The 21,525-nt window shown below is 36.3% G+C and overlaps 1 protein-coding gene across 24 annotated transcripts in view; it reads right to left on the bottom strand.

Moving 5' to 3' along the window:
* Positions 1 to 21,525, bottom strand: part of Tmtc2 (Transmembrane O-mannosyltransferase targeting cadherins 2) — a 740,743-nt gene that overhangs the window by 606,669 nt on the left and 112,549 nt on the right. Inside the window, exon 1 of one of the 24 annotated variants that reach the window (XM_067766565.1) lies at positions 17,922 to 17,958. The exons of the other annotated variants lie outside the window; for them this stretch is intronic. The gene's annotated coding sequence lies outside the window, so the exon portion shown is untranslated. Of the gene's footprint in view, positions 1 to 17,921; positions 17,959 to 21,525 lie in introns of those variants that run through there. 24 annotated transcript variants of the gene reach the window in all.

Raw genomic sequence — 21,525 nt, forward strand, 5'->3', positions numbered from 1 at the left:
AAAATTTTTTTTTCTAAAAGTGGGCGTGTTCGTCATCCGATTTTGCTAATTTTTATTAGAACACATATAGGAATAGGAGTAACGCTCTTGCCAAATTTCATCATGATATCTTCAACGACTGCCAAATTACGGCTTGCAAAACTTTAAAATTACTTTCTTTCAAAAGTGGGCGGTGCCACGCCCTTGCCCAAAAATTTTACTAATTTTCTTTTCTACGTCATAAGGTCAACCCACCTACCAAGTTTCATCGCTTTATCCGTCTTTGGTAATGAATTATCGCACTTTTTGTGTTTTTCGAAATTTTCGATATCGAAAAAGTGGGCGTGGTTATAGTCCGATTTCGTTCATTTTAAACAGCGATCTGAGATGAGTGCCCAGGAACCTACATACCAAATTTCATCCAGATACCTCAAAATTTACTCAAGTTAACGTGTTTACGGACGGACGGACGGACGGATGGACATGGCTAAATAAATTTCTTTTTTCGCACAGATCATTTTGATATATAAAAGTCTATATCTATCTCGATTAGTTTATGCCGTTACGGATTACCGTTATGCGAACAAAGTTAATATGCTCTGTGAGCTCTGCTCAGCTGAGTATAATAAACTAGCAACACACACACTCACATCATCCATATGTACATATATAGCAGATATGGGTGGATCCCGTCACATAAAATGAGAAAGCATGAAGTTTATGGGACTACTTACATAAATACTAAAGTCTGACCGAACGTTTGTTTCAGGCTTCGGTTAACCGAATAATCCGCTGTATTTTCATGTAGGTCTTAATAATCTTCCCCGGCTAAAATATTGCCCAAGTTTTGGTCATATGGCCCAGCATACTTTCTTGATTTTATTTTGAATATGAAAAGCAATTGAAACACATTTATGGTACAAGCTCCATTTCAAAAGATATTGCAATATTTTTTTGTCGTCCATAATTGCTTGTTTATTTGCGAAAAATGTCGTTTTCCGACAGCTCAGACTACTTTGAAGATGACAAAGGAAGACAGCGATTATAAAGCAACACTATCTTCAAATCAGCAGTGTATGACAGTTTTTAAGCTTTTATTTTATTTTCTATAGTTGCCAGTTTCAGGTTTACAGGTTTTTAAAAGTTCTTCATCCACTGCATTTCTTATTGTTGCTAGTTCTTTTCTTTTATCAGCTGTTTAAAATGCAATTAATTATCTACATCCCAGAAGGAATAGACGCTTGAGACATGATGGTGACACTCTTTAATAGTCTTGCATTCATCTAACAAACTTATTGAAAGAGCAGTGCAAAGTCAACATGTTTGTATAGTAAAGAAAATGCTCTTTTTAAGATTCAGTTTTTTGATCCATCATACCGGACGCCAATCCGTTACGCCTTTTTCAAATACATACATAAGCTGTATTTCGTTGTTAACTATTACAATTAAAACACTAGCTAGCTTACCGAATTGCATGGAAAGCAACAATAAAAAGTAATCGAGTTGAGTTGGCTAAGCGCTTTCAGTTGAAACCGCTTAGGTAATTGTCGACCTGATTGATAGTGTTGCATATTCAAAAATAGGGCACTATTGTGAACGAGCGAATGAAATGAACATACGAATGTGCAGAAATAACAAAATAACAGCGTGGCGGCAGGGTGACATACATACAAACAAACACACGCATTTCATGTATTTTGTTTTTGTAATTCTCTGGTTGAGTGTCAAAAACATACTGCGCTAGAAGTAGAAATGTCATAGTAGCGAAAAAAAGTAACAATTAGCTGATAAACCTCCACCATCTGTATGGTTTTGGCATAATGAAACTGTTTAGCTAGTTGAAGCGTTTTCTTCAAGCTCGCTTGAAAAAAAATACACCTATATATACTTCTGTGAACTAGCACTTTTTTTCAGAAGTTTAACATTCATAGGGTCTGACAAATGTCGAAAAAACATGGCACGTCAAGTTTGCAAAATTAAATTGCACGATCATAATGGGCGTCATGTTTTCAACATCGAAACGATTCCTTTTGTCCGTCCACTGCGAATTTCAGCGTTATGAGCTGAAATGGAAGAAAAGAACTAACGATTTTCAAAATCTCCGAAAAACAAACCACATTCGGTTCGCATGTTGTTTTCTCGCCTTACTTCGAACTTAGTAAAATCCGGGACACTTCGGAAATATCCGGGACGGCGGGATATTTCATCAAAATCCGATACATGTCCCGGATTTCCGGGACGCATTGTAATATATACAACCGATTTTTTGGATAAGAGGGTTTTCGTCATTTCCTTCTTAGTTTATTAGCTGGAAACTTGAAATATTACAGGATGCCTACATTTAAGGCTTACGTTTTTGTGTAACAAAATTTTCAAGATATATAATATACATATATCCCAAATAACCCATTATTCAGGTGAGAGGTTTTACGTCATTGAATATGTTTCAGATGCTTACATACATATGTATATAATATACATAGAACTAATTGTTCAGATTATATGAATTCTTGATGTTTCATTAAATTATTATTCAGCTGCATTCATTAAAGTTATGCGATCACAAGCACAGCCAAAACAGTCCCGTCCTTACTTGTTTCTGTTGCTATTTTGTCAATAATCACCAATATTATTTGTGATCTTCTTTTACACTTAACAACAACTTTGGACATTGCCGTATCTACCACTTAAAACTTTGTTCCACTCACTGACATTGGACATTGGACATTGCCGTATCTACCACTTAAAACTTTGTTCAACTCACTGAATATTTCTAGCTGTAATTTGGAGTTATAGCGTGCATCATTCTGGTAAATGTGGTGTTTGACTTAAGAGTTCAATATTATGGCCGTTGTAAACGTGGTATTTTATTTAACACATACTACTAAATGCCAAACAGTGTCATCTATTTTTGAAGAAAGTAGGTTTATTAAAGGCAGCGTTGCCAAACTAAAGATAAGAAATTAACAAATTAAATTAAAAATTATTAAATTGTTAAAATTATTTATCTGGGTCAAGATTTTTGCGACGGGATGATGACTGATCTCACTATACAAGAAAAATATTTTCTAACATGTTTTGTGTTCTATTCATTTGTTTAATTGCAGTTTTTAACTGTGAAATTTTTTAGAAAAGTACCAACAAGTTGGAGAAATAAGTGCACTTGCAGAGTGTGAAAGCAGCCTTAGCCAAATTAAATATCTTCTTCTTCTTTTTATGCTTTGCTTGCAACACAGTTTTCATGTCAGATGGCACTAGTGTCACTCGATCATCCGTTCTCCATAAAAATACGTGCAATATACTCATAATGAATAAGCTTGTGTTAAACGCATCTATATAAAAAAATGCTTATGTAACGGGGCTTTTAGTGATAATCTGCAAAAAACCGCTTCTTCTAAAAATGGCGCTTAAAGTCCGCAGCACAATGAAATGTTCCATAAAGATGCGTTTAACACAAGCTTATGCATTCCAATAACACCGCCAAAATCAACCAAGATGTTGCGTTTATAAATATGAAGGAACTTCAGCCTTGGCAATTGACGTTTATTTTGCCTTGCACATATACGTACAAAACTTCGCGAAGCATTGTTTTAAACATTCTCCCTATACAACAAAAATACTTGCTAACAAGTTGTGTGTCAGATTCATTTGTTGTTTGTAAAGTTACCACCCAGTGTGAAAAATAATTCCACTTGCATAGTGTGAAAGCACCCTTAGCCAAAGCAGATTTCAAATTCTTTTTCTTATGCTTTGCTTGCAGCAAAATTTGAGAGTTGGCTACTTTTTCGTATCAGATGGCGCCAGTGTCGCTCGATCAACCGTTCTCCATAAAAATACGTGCAAAGATAACATCATGCATAAGCTTGTGTTAAACTCATCTATAGCTGTTTTTTTTACATCTATATTCATATACGCTTAAACTTTATATGGACTGCTAAGCGTTGAACTTTATCTACACTTCTGAAATTGATGCGCAGAAAATTAGTACTGCTAAATTTCAATACGCATTATACTCAGATGCAACTGAAATATGTAGCTATGTATGTTTCACTTCTACACTACCTGTGTGTGTTCACTATTCACCGCAACTGATTCAGCTACTATGGCCAACAGAGATGTGTGTCTCCGCTTTTCGGTGCAACATGTTCTATAGCTAGTTATTTAACCACTGCCGCTAGATGGGTCTCCTAAACATTATCTAAGTGAGGATAAGCGTTTTTTTACCCGCGAACGTAGACGCATGGCGGAACGATAAAAGGTGGCAGAATGGTGACATACCTACAAACATAAATAAAAATTTTATGTACTTTGATGTATATAATCAAATAAAATAGTTTATAATCAGCTGTCCCATGCTGCCACCTTGTATCTTGCGCCATGCGTAGACGTGTATACGTATAAAAAAACTGCTTATGTGACGGAGCTACATACAAAAACTTTATTCGCGATTACTCTTCATATACATATATGTATGCATATTACGTATAAGTTTATACTAGAATTGTTTAGGAAATTCTAAATTATGTTTATTGTTATGGAAATCCGTTTTCTTGAAGATTAAAACCGAACCGAAACCGAAAACCCGGTCGGACTCTTTTAATATTATACATACACATGTACATACATATGTACGTAAGTATGTTGGCATGATGCTCTGAATGTAGCATAACAACAATGTTGGCAGAAGCCTTAACATTGCTCATTTAATTTTATATTTTTATGACATTGATGGAATGTACGTGCATACGGTAAATTTGTGGAGCCATTATGATGAGGCTGCAAAACTGTACTTGACATTATGAATTATAAGTGTAATTTTGTGATCCACCACATGCCACGCGTTGATGCTTTCTCTGCAAAAAATTTGCTTCTCAACCGTTCAACCAAAAGATACAACAATAAGACGGCAGCATCAAAAGAAACAGATTGGTAGGTACATATATACATAAGTATGTAAAACACTAAGCAGAACAGCTATTTGCCATCACTGGATTTGCGGCTTCTGTTCGAAATTATTTTTATTTTATTTACTGCTACGTGATACAATTTTTAATTTTATTGTGAAAACGCATCTTTATAATAATTATAGCCTATAAAACCGTTGTTGGGTCTTCGATATTTCTCTATATTTCATACACATATATATGTATATATGTATGTATCTACTAAAGTCAAAGGACGCCATAATTTGGAATAAAAAATTTACTTTTCTATGTATTAAAAGACTGATTGAGCTGCTAGACACCAGAAATAATGCCCACAAATTTTACCAAAAATTCCTCGAAAGACGGAAGGTTTTAAGTTCGGGGCTATCACCTGTTAGAACGAAAGCGGAGACTTTGTAACCGATATCCATAGAGTAATTAGATCATGGAAGAAGTCAGAATAGCAATAAGCAGATTAAAAAACAACAGGGCCGCGGGTGCTGATGGAATGTCTCCGGAGCCATTCAAATACGGCGGCGAGGAGTTGGTAAGGCGCATGCATCAGCTTCTTTGCAAAATATGGTCAGACGAGTATATGCCTGACGACTGGAATCCAAGTGTTCTTTGCCCAGTCCACTAGAAAGGGGATCCTGCAAACTCCGCCAACTATATCGGAATCAGCCTTCTCAATATCGCATATAATGTCCTGTCAATAGTATTGTTTGTAAGATTGAAATCCACCGTGAATCGGCTGATTGGGCTTTATCAGTGCGGCTTCACACCAAGTAAATCTGCCCTCGAACAGATTTTCACAATACTCCAGATCTTGGAAAACCCCCGCGAGAATTTAAAGCCGCCTTTGACAGCAAGAAAAGGAGCTACCTATATGCCGCTATGTCTGAATTTGGTTTCCACGTTAAACTTATACGGCTGTGCAAAATGACGTTGAGCAACACCATCGCTCAGTCAGAATTGGGAAGGACCTCTACGAACCACGAGGTTTCAGACAGAGTGAACGATTTACGACCTCTACGCGTTGGCGATGGCGAGTACTAAAGAAGATTTAATGATGAGCTGTACGAGCTTTACGCAGACATCAACTTAATCCAGCGAATTAAACCGCAGCGGCTACGCTGGCTAGGCTATGTTATGCGAATGAAAGATTCCGCTCCGGATAAGAAAGTACCTTTATCGAAGCCCGCCAATGGAAGCAGAGGAAGAGGGTAGCCCCCACTCCGTTCGAAGGACCAGGTTGAGCACGATTTAAACTTCCTTGTGTGACCAGTTGACGGCGAAGAAGGGACTGGCGCGCCTTGTTGGACGGCCATAACCGGGTAAGCGGTAAGCAAAACGCAATAATTTCATACAGTTTTTTCATTACCTAGTTGGAAATTTTGTTTTGTTATGTTTGAAGAAACTTGTTTTCAAATATTTGATGTTGCTTTTTCCGGGGGGTTAAATTAACACAGGACCTTCGGGGTAGTAGGCGTAGCACGCTGCTACCTCACCACGGAGGCCGCCGTATAAAACATGTTGTCCAATTTACATTGCGATGCCCTGGGCCGGGTAATAGGTGAACCTCTGCTGCTCGATAAACTCCTTAATTTTTGGCTGCATGTGTGTTCTTCCATAACTGCTATAATATCATAAGTATCGTTCGAAAATGTTCTCCCATTTAAGACTGGGCGCTTTTTCTCATTTATCTCGGAACTTTTCGTGAGTCACTTATTGCGTTTTTGTTTGGAACTCCTCTTATTTGGTTCATTTAAGGTGCGACCCTGCCTTATAAATTTGCAAGGACATCAAAACCGGGCTGTTAAATTTGAATACATTGTCACAATTTACAGAAAATCCGATAATTATCTATAGTAACATAAATAAGTAACTTAAATAATCTATTTTGAGTGTTTGGTTTCGTCTGCATATTTGCAAGTTTTCGTCAGTCACAAACCGAAGTTCTACTTTTTGTCAGATATAAAAGTTCTAGTGATGGTTTTCGTATGGCACGTCGATATAAGAAAGAGAAAAAAATCGACAGAAATAGCTTGTATATAATAAAATAATAACAATTAATTTGCTCTTTAACTTTTCCAGCTTCTCTGCGTTATACGTTGTCTTCTAACCGAGGCCTAGTTTTATTGCAAATGTAATCTGGCAATCAAACGAACCTATCAAATTTAGCGGTTGAGCTGCCAAAAAATTGTTGAAATATTTTTGCAAGTAAAATACGAAATACACCGAAGTAATTACCAAACAAATCGATTTCTTTTATAATATCAAAAATTCAGTATTTATTATAAAGTATGTAGATACTTGCACTGATAAGGCTAGCAGCTGTTGCAATTGAAATCCAAACAAATTTTGTGAAATAAAATAAGAGAAAACGATTTAACATTGTGGATAATACAAGTGTGATAGCTTCTGTATAGACGTAAAAATTATAAAAAGAACCGATCACCACATTTTTAATTGTTTATCGTGGTCTCATTCTATATCTCTTTCTATCACCCACTGAAGATAGCTGGCCCCGTGATGAAATTAATATTCAGCTGTTCTCATCCCGTTGACGTTTCTTTTATTCTGACAAGTCTGACATGCATATTTTATAGGGTTGTTTATCCTACAGAACTGCCTTTGGGTTCTACTACGATCGGAGTAGAATTTACTATACGTTTAAAAATATTATAACTATATAAGCCGCTAATAGAATTGTTAAGCCAAAAAGAATATAGAAAACATTTTGCAGAAAAATTTGTTGGGGAATTTTGTACGAAAAATGAAGCAATCAAAATTTAATACTTCTGTAATACAAGGTAATACTGGGAAATGGAGCTAGCGAAAAAGTGAGGTTATGTTTTCGACATCACCTTTGTTATTACATCATGGCCGGCCCTTATGCGCCATAAACATTCCGTCAAAACGCTGGCAAAACGCTAAAAAGTAGACTGCTAAGATATCACACTTGTTTTATCCACAATGCTGTTTAACATTAAACAATTCGGCATACAATTATTTTTTAAAAGATTTCTCTATTACTTTCGTTAACCCTATAACACACACCCAGAAAATACCACGTAAACACACACCCGGGATACGTTTGCACCCGGGACCTTATTTTGCGGTTTTTTTAATGCTTATTCAACCGATTTCTCTGATTTTTTTGAAGTGTATATTTTAATATATAAAAAGTATTTTGTCTTTTGTTTCATTCGAATATTCCTACTGGTTCCAGAGATATGGGCAAATAAAGTCAGGACATGCAACAGTGGATTTTTGTTTTTGTTGTTGTCCTGATAAATGCAAAACAAAATAAGATAATTTATAATAATATACTTGTAGAGTAACAACGAATACACATTTTGGTTTTTATTTCATTGAAATATTCTACCTGGTTCAAAAGATATGTGCAAAAAGGCCGCGCAAGGTATGGGTACGTAGGTAGCAAATACACTGGTATAACTGGTTTTTGTATTTTATATGCAGCTGCAAGGGTTGTTTTCACACAAGGTGTTGTTATAAATGCTGCCTGTTGATATATTCATTATTGTTTTGGTGCTCAAAAGTGTAAGAAGTGAAAATATAAGTGAAAATAAATATAACTGAAACTATAAATAACTGGATACGAAATGACTTCAAGAAAAAACGAATATTTATCAAAAGCAGCATATAGAAGGTAAAAAATGTAAAATAAGCAGCAATGTAAACATATACTAATTTTTTTTATTATGCAGACTAACTGAGGAACAGCGAGAATCATATATACAAATTTGTGACGATGACGCTCCCTATGACTTTGACTCAGTAGATGAAGAAGAAATTCAATTCAATGACATTGAAATTGCTGATGACGATGCTGAAGTTTCGCAAAGTGCCGCAGAAGTATTACCTGATTATGCGGACTATGAGGATGATGAAGAAGTAGAAGAAAATAATGAATTATCTGCTAGTGGCGAAAAATTTGTTGCACGTGATGGTACTGAGTGGATGAAAGAACCAAATGTAAGTCGTCAGGTACTCGGACAAAATATTATAAGAGAACGTTCTGGACCAGCTAGATGCACTGAAATGTTGTCAATAGAGCAAACATTCAAATGTTTCATGAACGTTGAAATGGCTGACATAATTATGCGCCACACAAATAAGTTAGCAAGAGAAACTTATAATGCTTACAACAATGCGCATCCAAACACAACTCCTAAGTCATGGACGCCTGTGTCAATAACAGAGCTGTATGCATTTTTTGGCATACTTATTATGACTGGTGCGGACCATAGCAATGGAGAACATGTTCGAGATTTATGGAGCGTCAAAAACTATCCTTTATATCGCGACACAATGGGAGTCAACCGCTTCTGTTCGATATTGCGGTTCCTAAGATTTGACGATAAAAACACTCGTGCAAGACGCTTACTAACAGATAAAGCAGCACCGATCAGTGAGTTGTGGACGATGATGAACAATAATCTTGCTGCACATTACAAGCCCAGCTCATGCTTGATGATTGATGAACAATTATTTCCTTACCGTGGACGCACACGGTTTACGCAGTACATACCGTCAAAACCTGCTAAATATGGTGTCAAGGTTTGGTGGATTTGCGATGCCACAAATGCATATCCACTGCATGGACAAATATATACTGGCCAAGCAGAAACTGGTAGGGAAACGAACCAAGGCGAACGAATGGTGAAGGATTTGTCTACCAAATACCAAGGAAGTGGCCGAAACATTACAATGGACAATTTTTTTACGACCTTGCCAGTTGCAGAACTGCTTCTCACCTGGAAACTCACGATCGTTGGAACTTTGCGCAAAAACAAATCATATAATCCTCAAGAAATGAAGCAGAACAAAAACAGGACAATTGGTTCAACGACATTTGGCTTCAAAAATAATGCGACAATGTGCTCTTATGTTCCCAAAAAAAATAATGCAGTAATTTTGCTTTCGACCATGCATAATGATGCTGAAATAGCTGACAGTGGGAAACCTGAAATAATTGAATATTATAATCGTACCAAAGGTGGTGTTGATCGAATGGACCAAATGTTTGCGGAATATCCAACACAAAGACAAACAAAACGATGGCCACTAGCGATGTTCTTCAACATGTTGGACATTACAGCTCTTGCAGCCTACATTGTCTACGATTTGAATAACCCTATGTTGCCTTGGAGAACAAACAACAAGCGTAAGCAGATCCTGCGCAGCTTGGCTGAAGCATTGTGTATGCCCATTATTGAAGCCAGAGCCATAAATCGTCAAGTGACGCGAAATTTTTCGACTAAAATTGCTATTGAAGCATATTTCAACCGACCGCTGGAATCAATGGTGTCAACAGCAGCATCAACATCTGCCGCAGCGCGCACGCCAAAATCTGTGTCCGGATCTTGCTATTTATGTTACGCACAAGAGGAAAAACGCCGTAGAAAAACCAGAAAGCTGTGCGCCAAATGTAAGAAGCCAATGTGTCTTGTACATTCGGTCACATCAACAAATTGCTCTATTTGCCATGATTTTCCTTAGATATAAGATGCATTTTTATAATTTTTATAATAAAAGTCAATAATATAATGTGTGAAATGAATATTTTTAATTCTTCAAATAAAAAAATAATATAAAAAATGTTTTTTTTTTGATTATTATGAGGATTTTTACTATTGGGGTACAAACGTATCCCGGTTGTGTGTTTACGTATATAATGTGTTTGGAAGGCTGTAGCTCCTGAACCAACGGTCCGATCTGGTTCAAATTTTGAATTTGAACTCAAAACTAAATAATCTTACAATACTCTAGGTATAGCGGTTCAAAAGTTACAACACCCGGGTGTGTGTTCTAGGGTTAACATCACACTTCCCCAACCCCAAAGTACTTCTGTGTGTGCGTGACTAAGACGTACTTTTGAAGAAAGCCAAAGGGCATGGCATTTCAATGAAATAAAGGCACAGAAAGCAGCATCAAGGCAAAAGGACTGCTGTGAATGTGAGGAGTGTTGATGGGCGAAATGTCGAAGAAATGTTTGCGTAAAGCCAGTTAGGTTCATCAATGTCATTTAGGTTCATCTTATATTTATCACTCGTTGTTAAATTGCAAGCATTTCTGTAATTCGTTAAAATATTATTTGATATTGGCCAACCAGTTTCACAGAGGATAGCACTAACCGTTTGAGGGATATTTTCTGCAAATATGCGTCATAATTTTGTCATTGGTAGCGACTAAACACCCCCAGTTTAAATACATCCTAAATAATCAACATGACTATCATCATCGCGTAGAAATTAATTTCAATAACGCTTTACCAAAAGATTTAGTAATTTAAAAAGAGCGATTGTGCCGCCTTGTAACCCTATACTATTTGTAACTCTCAATCTTAACTGAAGGAAGCTGCTACTGAAGTAAATAAAAGTTACCGCTTTGGAATGACACAAACAAAATTTTGGGGCATGTTCATAGCCCTCGCTGTTACATTGCTTTAAAATCCATTTGTTTTAGTGGTTATATTTTGTTTTAGGAATTTTGTTTCCTTTTCAATTTCTCTTGGTATGAAATACATACATACAGCTTTGATTTTAGTTAAAAATTGTCGACATTTTTTCTCTGCAATAATTTATTGCTTTTGATAATATTCTTATGAATCAGGGATTAATTTCCTCATTAAGCCTCGTGAATTTACTACCGTAGTACAACACCGCCGTCAGGGGGAAGTTGATTGTTCACATTTTTGCATAAATTATCTAAGTCCCCATATTGATTTGTTTTCGCCCGCACCACAAGCGTCAGCGTATTAAATTCGAATCAAGACATTTAAGAGTTTTTGCTGACAGTTGTACAAAGTTCAATCCAATTTGATTTTTCGTTACGGATTTTTGTTGTTGTTGGTGAGATATTCTATTCAAACACGTTGCTGTCACTTTTTATACCGAACTGTACTTATCACAGGAAATTTTTAAAAGGAAGGACAAATATTAGAGCTCCAGAATGAAACGAAATTTCATAAAAAGTTTTTGGAGCTTGCGGGTGCCGTTCCGTATCGGTGTAAAACATGTAGGTCACCGTCCCGCCAATTTGTAGGGAAACTTAAAAATGAGTATGACGCAAAGAAGAGAAACTAAGCCTAAAATTTTTGTGGAGGTTATCTAACTGATTACCACACTGCAACAAATAATTTTAAAACATAATTTTAATGAAATTAAAATACTGATACCATTGACCATTTCTCTCTCTAACTTCACAGCAGCGTTCCTCAATCTGTGAAAGCATGATAGGTCATCAAGTTCTTTAAAAAGTCGCATATTTAACGTGCTAGGGAAACATGAAAAAAGATAGGTTCCCAGATAAAAGATGGGTGTCGCCATCCAGTTTGCTGCGAAAAATCGCATTGGTAGTGAACGCTTTGATAAAAGAAAAAAAAAAAATTTATAAATAAACCAGGAAATGGCAGCAAATGCCAAGATATATATATAACCAAAATAATGTGGCGAACAAAAATTACGAGACAATTACGGTGGAGCGATTTAAAAGAAATCAAGCTCAAGTAAAGACAACGCCGTTCAATTTTTGAGGATCCAAGGCGAATTTGATCGCAAGCAAAGTCATTGGAAAAGTTAATTGGCGTTTAACCGCCTAGGCAAATTTAGCCGTTGGGTAACAAGCCAAGCCAGCTATCCGTGTTTCGCGATAACTGACTCAAAGGAGATCGAGTCTTTCCCCATCAGTCTACCCCCATCTTAGTGGCGCTTCCTCTCTTTTCCTGATTCCGAATACGGGCATCAATCTTGGAGCGACTTCGCCCAAAAGTCTTCCGTAAACTTTTGTTTTGGACACTTCAAGGGCCGTCCAAACCCTCAATGCCCATGATTCAAAGTCAAGATCATTACAGACATGATGTAATGTATATAATATATTTATTTATTACGGCTTTCCTAAGCCTAACTTAAATCTATTTTACATGTTTATAATTGTCTTCTGGACTATGCAATCTATAATAGTGACATCTATGTCCTACCTTGGAGTACTATGGATGGGAGACTTCCAGATCATGCGAACAAAGTGTTGTGCTAGTGTAGTATGTAGGCATTTTACGCATGTTAGTAAAGCGCGAAGGCAACATCTGCACGGCGATGCATTGAGTTAATCGAGTGATGCGTTTCAGTATGTGCTTCGGCAACCTTTTTTGTATGCGTACAAGAGCTTGGAAGTCTTGGCGCTACATAGCAGAATAGTTTGGCTGCACTTCTATCGATGCTATGGAAGCCCGCCTGTCCAACACTAAATTGGTAGTGTTCTGCAATAATTGTACAATTTTTGTTTAAATTTATTGGAATGACATGATTTAATATCATTCGGTAGTTCATTATAGGATTCAGGACCTTTATAATACAGATTACATTTGTCTGCTTCAGTTTTATAAGCCGGCAGATTAAAATAATTTGTATTACGAGTATTTACAGAGTGCATATCTTTTACATATTTTATATTAGTCCTCAAATACGCAGGAAAAGTTCCTTCTATTATGTTTTTAATAAATTTCATGGTATAATAAAAAAGTTACTGTCTAATGCTAAGCCAATTAAGAGAGCATAGCATGTCTCTGATAGGTGTGTCATGCCGTTTTTTGAGAATGAATCTCATAGCTCGGTTCTGTTGCTTTTGTAGCTTGTATATCTGACTATCTCGCAAGATGAAAAATATAGTTGGGCAATAAATAAAATGAGGTTCGATTATAGATCTGTAGACGATGATTTTATACCTTCTATTTAAATATTTGCAGGTTCGTTGTGTAAAATATAACCTTTTCGCTATTTTTCCTACCGTATAATCCACGTGCTCGTTGAAATTCAGCTTATGATCTATTTTTATTCCTAAGTATTTTATAGTGCTGACTTTTTCAATTAGTTCGTTATTTATATTTAAGTTTTGTAGCTCACTGTTTTGAAAATTGCGTCTAGATATAACCATAAATTTCGTTTTATTGACATTCGCTTTTAGTCTATTTACGCATAACCAACCATATACGATGTTAAGATCTTCTTGCAGCTTAGCATATATTTCAGTAATATTGTTCCCACTTATCATCAGCAATGTATCATCAGCAAACAATTTTATTTCGCAGTGCTTAATGGAGCTAGTTATAACATTAATATATATATTGAACAGTATGAGACCCTTGAGGTAGACCAACAGGTACCTCCCTTTTATCCGATATGGACGTTCCAATCACTGTTCTTTGGTATCTGTTAATTGGGAAGTCTTGAAACCATTTTAGTTCTATACCAGAAACGCCAATGTAAGAAAGCTTTTTCAGCATTAAGTTTTGGTCGATCGTCTCGAATGCACGTTTTAAATCCAAAACCACAGCTAATATGTGTTCTTTCCTGCTTAAGTCCTCTTTTAAGTTAGCTACAACCAAATTCAAAGCACTTTCACAGGAATGTTTCTTTCGAAAACCAGATTGTTGAGGTATAATAATTACATTATCTTCTAAATATTTTACCAGCTGATTTTTTACCACTGTTTCCAAAATTTTTTCATCATATTGTAACGTGTTATTAGGTCTTATCTCCTCAGCTTTGATGGTATTTTTAACTTTTTCTAATGGCACAACTATAGAAGATTTCCATAAACTAGGAACGAGACCTTTATTTAAGCTCACATTAACAAGTTGAGAATAGAAAAAACCTGTATACGTTATGGAGTCTTTAACGGCTCCTTCCGACACAAGTTTCTTCCCTCCAATTTTATTTTTAAACTTATTATATCAACTATTTCTGAAGTGGATACTTTCTGAAACTTAAAAACATTAGGGCCATTTTGCCCATCTATAGTACCTTCATTACTAAAAGAAGTAGGAGTATTCATGCTAATCTCCAATATACTATCAATGAAATAGTTATACAAAGACTGCGCTATTTCATTTTCCTCTGTGTAGAGTTGATCGTTTATTTTAATTTTTTTAATACCAAGGCGGCCACCGTGTTGTGATGGTAGAGTGCTCCGCCTATCACACGGTATGCCATGGGTTCGCACCACGGGCAAAGGACCATCAAAATTTTAGAAATAAGGTTTTTCAATTAGAAGACAATTTTTTCTAAGCGGGGTCGCCCCTCGGCAGTGTTTGGCAGGCGCTCCGGGTGTATTTCTGCCATGAAAATGTCTCAGTGAAAACTCATCTGCCGTGCAGATGCCGTTCGGAGTCGGCATAAAACATGTAGGTCCCGTCCGGCCAATTTGTAGGGAAAATCAAGAGGAGCACGACGCAAATCGGAAGAGAAGCTCGGCCTTAGATCTCTTCGGAGGTTATCGCGCCTTACATTTATTTATTTTAATACCATTGTTTTCTTTAGTCATGCGTATGGAATTTTTCAAGTTTTTCCACATGACCTTACTATCACCAACACTATGGTTGATTTTGTTTTTCATGTACTTGGCTTTTTTTTTTATCTTTATTAGCCGTTTATATTGGCGTTTCGCACTATAATATTCATTCCATTCTCCAGTGGATAGGCTGATCTTGTAAAGATCTAGCTTACGTTTATTTAAGTAAGCCAGCTCAAAATCATACAACTTGTTCATATGTTCGACACTGACTTCTTTAGAGTATGTCAGGGTGGTCACTGCGCTTGATAGCGTATTATGTAGGAATGTTGCCTTATTTTCGATACTCACGATTTTCAAAGTTAGTGTAGTTAAGCTATCGTAATTCATTAACAAGGCTGTCGCTTGTATAATTTTCCCAGGAAGTTATTGTTCTCTTCGTTCTCATCTGAAATAGTTTTGAATTTAATCGTTTCACGATCTGAAATCTGAAACTCTACTAATAATAAACACGATATAGAGCTACTATCTGTAAATAACAAGTCGATCAATATATCTGTCTTATCGCCCTTTCGTGTATAAAAATCAATTTTTTGCTCCATAGCAAAGGATCGAAATAAGTCAACTAACTGTTTACTATAAGTTGTGCTCTTTTAAGGGTTTATATTGAAATCGCCCACAAAGATAATATTATCCTGCGTTACGCAGTTATTATTTAAAATGTCGTATAAGTACGTTAAAAATTCTGCATCACTCGAGCTCGGTGGGTGATATATCAGAGCTATTTGGTATTGGGGGAAAATATTTTTAACTTTTAGTATAATACACCAGATGTTCTTGTTAAATGTTCTGTTGTAACTTATTGAGTATTCAATTGTTTCATTTATATATATGAGCACGCCACGCCGCCTGTGTGCCTGCTGTGGGAATCGCACCGTACAAGTTTATATGTTTGTATCTGTATCTCTTGATTCGTTATTTCTTCAGTCGAACAAGTCTCCGAACAAAATATTAAATGTGGTTTATGTACATCTATCAGACGCTCTAGTTCAGCTTTATTGGCGACGATACTGCTAATATTTAAATATATACAACTTAGCTCCTCTGGTATTCGTTGCTAAACTCGTGCCTTATTTCTTGGCTGCGAATATTTTTTATACGCAGGACAATCTTTGCTGAAAGCGTAATGGCTAACATCGACGTCAATAACTTTGAACAAGTTCGCTACAGTTTACACGTTTAACAATGTTAGATGTGCACTCTTTGCTATCATGGGGTCCAACACATTTGCTGCAAGCTACTTTATTCGTGCACTCAGCTGCTTTGTGCTTTTATCCCAGACGTTTAAAACACCTCAAAACACTCGTAAGCGACGGAAGTATCCCACTCTATATATAGTTTCTTTTGTTGCAACACATTATCGAATGTTACTGCATCTGTTTCCACTAACGCAATGTAGCTTAATTTTCTACGATTGGTATTTTCATACAGTTTTAACACTTTAAAATCCTTTCCGTTACGTGAGTCATTTTGCTTAGTTAAGCATTCTACCAAACGCTCATTGCTAAGTTTTTCAGTTAAACCAACTATTTTTATTTTCTTTTTTATTTCATGCTTATTTTTTGTTGTCTCTGCTTCGTAGTTGTTTCCAATACCTTCTCTTACCTTTAGCTAGACTTTTTCACAGGCGTCTTTATTTTTACATTCTACAATAATGGCACCACTATTTACTTCTTCAACATTTTTAACAAGGCCTTCGGTAGGTTCGACAACTTTTTTTAGAGCTTCCTTGGTTTCCTTAGCTTTTTTGCCCTTCTTTTTCGGTTTAATGACAATTTTATTCTCATTTATTGAAGCGGCCTGAGCATAAGATCGTTTTTCTGGCTGATTATTTGCTACGCGTAAATCTTTAAGCAATTCATTGCTCTTTTTTAATTCATTAGATAAATCTTTTACTATCTCATTCTTCATTGCAATAAATTTTACTTCTATGTTATGCTCTAAAAGGGAGTTGAAGTCCGTAATAATGATACTTTTAATCTGGGAGAATTTATGACAAAATATCTGTTCGACTATATGTTTAATATCAACGGCTTTCATTTTTGTTTCTTCACATTTATTAATCAATTTTTTTATTTCCACAAATTTTGTATTGGTATCCGATAATGCACATACATTACAGAACCATTTTATGTTCATATTATCTTCTAATATCTTTTTTTTCATTTCTTTTAATATTACTGCATTTCAAGCAGAAACTATAGCCACACCCACCAGAGCATGCTACTATGTCATCTACCTGAAGCAGTTTCGCAGTACATTCTTTGCACTCTGCTGGCATTGTAAATGTACTTCTTTCTAAGAAACTGTAAAAGATATGCAACTTTACATGGCAACTTTGTGATACACAACTCTAAATATTCGCAAGACTGGTTTCAAAAAATAAACTAAAAAATATGTATAAATATATATTTTTCTACCGTGATGGCAGCCCTGTTTTTGGCTGACACTTTTCACTCCTTTATGTCTTCCACTTGCCATTCTATCATTCACCTTTGTAAACAAAATTCAGTGCTTATCGGCCGCTAATTTTTCGCGCTAAGTTAATGATAGCAACGAAAAGTCAAAAACACAAAATAAAGAGCACAATTAGTAGCGACAGTATAGCAACAAAGCGGCTTGAGAGGTTGTTGATGTTCTCACCCGTACTCAGCGTATCAGCAGGCGTTTGTGCGAAAGTGTGCTTGGCGATGTTTGCATCGCGCCGACTGCGGCAATGCCAGCACAGCAGATAGCTTTTGCAAATTACTAACCACCTAAATACTCCACTCTCACAAGCTATGTTTTTAGCAGTGTTGCCAGGTGATCCAAAAAAAAGAAGCTAGATTGGCAAAAAAAAAGGTTAGAAAAGGCTAAATTTAGAAAAAAAGAAGCTAAAAAAGGCCAGAAATTTGTTGGTTAATTCATTAAATTTTTTGGTTAATTCATAAAATTTTTTTTATATTTTAGTTTACACATTTGTAAATAAAAACGTATAAACATAACTTAAGCATAACTTCCTGTCTCAAAACATATCAGGCACATTTTCCTTGACTAGCACATGGAAGTACTTTAAATGATTGCATATGTGTATATACATAAGAAAAATATTACAAACTAATCTTCTATAAATCTTATAAAATGAAGTCGCTAAATGCCATGTATGCACATAACTTCACACAGAATGCTCCGATTTTAAAACGGTTTTTTGCATTTGAAATCTTAGCTACATGAGATGGTACAGTTAATATAATTGAAGGTATATATTATAGGGGCGTGGCAAATTGCCAAAATGTAGTAAAAATCATAAAATTTTTGTTTACACAGCTATAACTCATAAACGGATGGATGGATTTAAAAAATTCTACTTTTCAGTAAAACTTTGAACTATTTACCTTCGATCTGCATAAAAAAATACTTGATTTCTTTCTTATATCAGGCAAATTATTTAAACAAAAGTAACATTTTTATCAAAAAATGCGTATGTGTGTTTGTTCGCTGTGAACTGTCCGCGCTAATTGCTTTTGAGTGAGGATGATGCGACACATACGTACATATACAGCATTCGCTGCGTTATTTAACTTCGGGCGTAGGTTTATAGGTATGTATGGATGTACATCACTACATAGTATAAAACAAAGTCGCTTTTTCTGTCCCTATGTCCCTTTGAATGCTTAAACTTTTAAAAATACGCAACGGATTTTGATGCGCTTTTTTTAATAGATAGAGTGATTGAAGAGGAAGTAACGGATGAACATATTTGGCTGAAAATTGGTGGAGGGGTAGCTTAGAACCAGGAGACAGACATAGACTAATTTTATCCCGTTCTAGAAAGGGTCTTGAGATCAAAACGTGGACTGGGTAATCCTGGGATATGTTTGTACAATATGGGTATCGAATGTAAGCTGTTTATGAGTACTTTGATACGGGGTATTTTTCGTACCCGCGTGTAACTAGGGTTTCGCGATATAGGCGAAAACTTGGACGCGGGTACCCCTAGAATGTGTTTATAGAATAATGATAACGAATGAAAGTTGTTGATGAGTGCTTTAGTACAGGGTAGTTTTCATACCTATTGGTGACTGGGGTCTCGAGATTGAGGCCAAAACGTGGACCCGGGTACCCCTAGAAAGTGTTTATAAAATATGGATAACAAATGAAAGCTTTTGATGAGTGCTTTAGTACAGGGTAGTTTTCATACCTATTTGTGAAGGGTCTCGAGATATAGGCCAAAACGTTCATCAGGGTAACACTAGGATGTGTTTTCACATTATGGGTATCAAATTGAAGCTGCTGATGAGTGTTTTAGTACAGAGTAATTTTTATACCGCTGGGTGACTAGGGTCTCAAGATATGGGCAAAACCTGGACCCTGATGCCCCCAGAATGTGTGTGTAATATGGATATCAAATGAAAGTTGTTGCCGAGAGATTTTAAGTAATTTTCATTGTGATATTCGATTTACTTGCATTAACCTGGCAAAACTGATAAATGTGCATGCGAAGCCGAAATAAAGACATGAATTAATAATACCCACATAACTATTTACATACGTCCTATTCGATTTGCCTGGTAATAAGGGATGAAGAAGAATGGGAAAAACTTTAGAGAAGAGAAAAGACGGAAGGAGAAGGAGACTAACAGAACAACGTCTGACGGGTCTGCTAGTTATTTATATAAAATATTCCCCGTGTGAAGAATCAGAAGAGCTTAAGTCTGGGTATAAAGTTTGGCTATTTACCATAGATATGAGATCATCGGTAATTTCAAAATCATTACAACATTTAGATAGGCGTTTTAACGAGCATCTAATATTAAGCAGCGCATTAAGCATTTTAATTTTTAGTTTGTTCTTTAATTTAGTTTTCAGAAATTTCATGCCACTAAAAATTTTTTCAACTTCCGCGTTACTGAGTGGTAATACTAAAAAACTAAATATTGTAACGAATTTTCTTGCAAATCCTCTTATTTGCAATCCTCTGCTAAGTTCGAATCACTAAACTGTTGAATAAATAACTCCAATATTGAATAATGGCCTTTATTAAAGTACTTAACAATAACACTTATACTTTGCTACTCGCTGGCTTAATAACCAAACTGATTGATAACTCCAATTAAACTCTACTATTGGCCGCCAGATCGCGTGCTTAATCAATAACTGATGGATAGCTCAACTCAAACTGAATTACTTCTTACTCGCCTGCCCCGCTTTTATAGTTTACGCTGCATACTTCTAGGCTCTTCGATTTCCAGAAGTTACTAGTTAGTTCGGCTACAAAATCGCCAGCCACAACTACGTGCACAAATTATTGCTCTCTCTTGTGACAACTCAGATAAGATATATGCATGTGTTTGTGCATTGCCGCTCCGATGCTCGTATTCGTACATATGTGTATACGCAATTATTTATTCGTTTATGTAGATACATAATGATTGAATTATTGATGTGAATGTTTGTAGTTTACAGTCTCTCGAGTACACATAGGCGTATAAGTAAATGCATCTGTGTGTGACATCTCTTTCGGCTGCCTTATATATGTGTATACATGATTTGATTATTGACGTAAATACTGCTTGGCATGGCCGTAGCATCGCTTTAGTGATGGTATAGCTTAGTGATGCTAATATCCGTGACACTGCCCTCCACCTTAGTCTGATCGTCCCTATCAGACAAATCTCTCGATCTAAACGCTGCTAATCTCTCCAAATGAACCACCCTTCTATTTCGCGGTTTCCCAGTGGTTTGTATGCGGTAGATGGTATCACTGATCTTCTTCACAACTTTGTACGGGCCTTCCCAACTGCACCGAAATTTGGCTGGAACACCTTTCCGCCGGTGAGGGTTGTTTAACAGTACCAAATCTCCCGCCAAGAAACCTTCCGAATTAAAGTTCTTGTCACGCCAGTGTTTCATCTTACTACTCATTACTCTGGGCCCTTCCTTCACACTCTGTTGTTTGTTCAATGAACCCCTTCGTAGAGCTTGCGCTGACGGATTGGCTTGACAGTATCGTTCCGCCGTTTCCCAACAGAAGTGCGCGATGGCTTGAAACCACCCTTCCATGCTTCCTGCAAAATTCTTGCAGTGGTTTTAGTGCGTCCATTTGGGTTTGTCAATGCCGGTGTTTTTCTCGCAGGTACTTTTGATTTCGCTTCGTTTGGCCCATTCGTTTCATCAACCTTTACCTTTGACTTTCGTGGCCTTTGTCGACTTTTCTCCACCAGTACTCGATTACTGCTGAAACCTTTTTCCAAGCTGAAGTTAATTG

Source organism: Eurosta solidaginis, chromosome 2 (assembly GCF_040869045.1).
Source record: "Eurosta solidaginis isolate ZX-2024a chromosome 2, ASM4086904v1, whole genome shotgun sequence".
In the NCBI taxonomy this organism is placed as follows: Eukaryota; Metazoa; Arthropoda; class Insecta; order Diptera; family Tephritidae; genus Eurosta; species Eurosta solidaginis.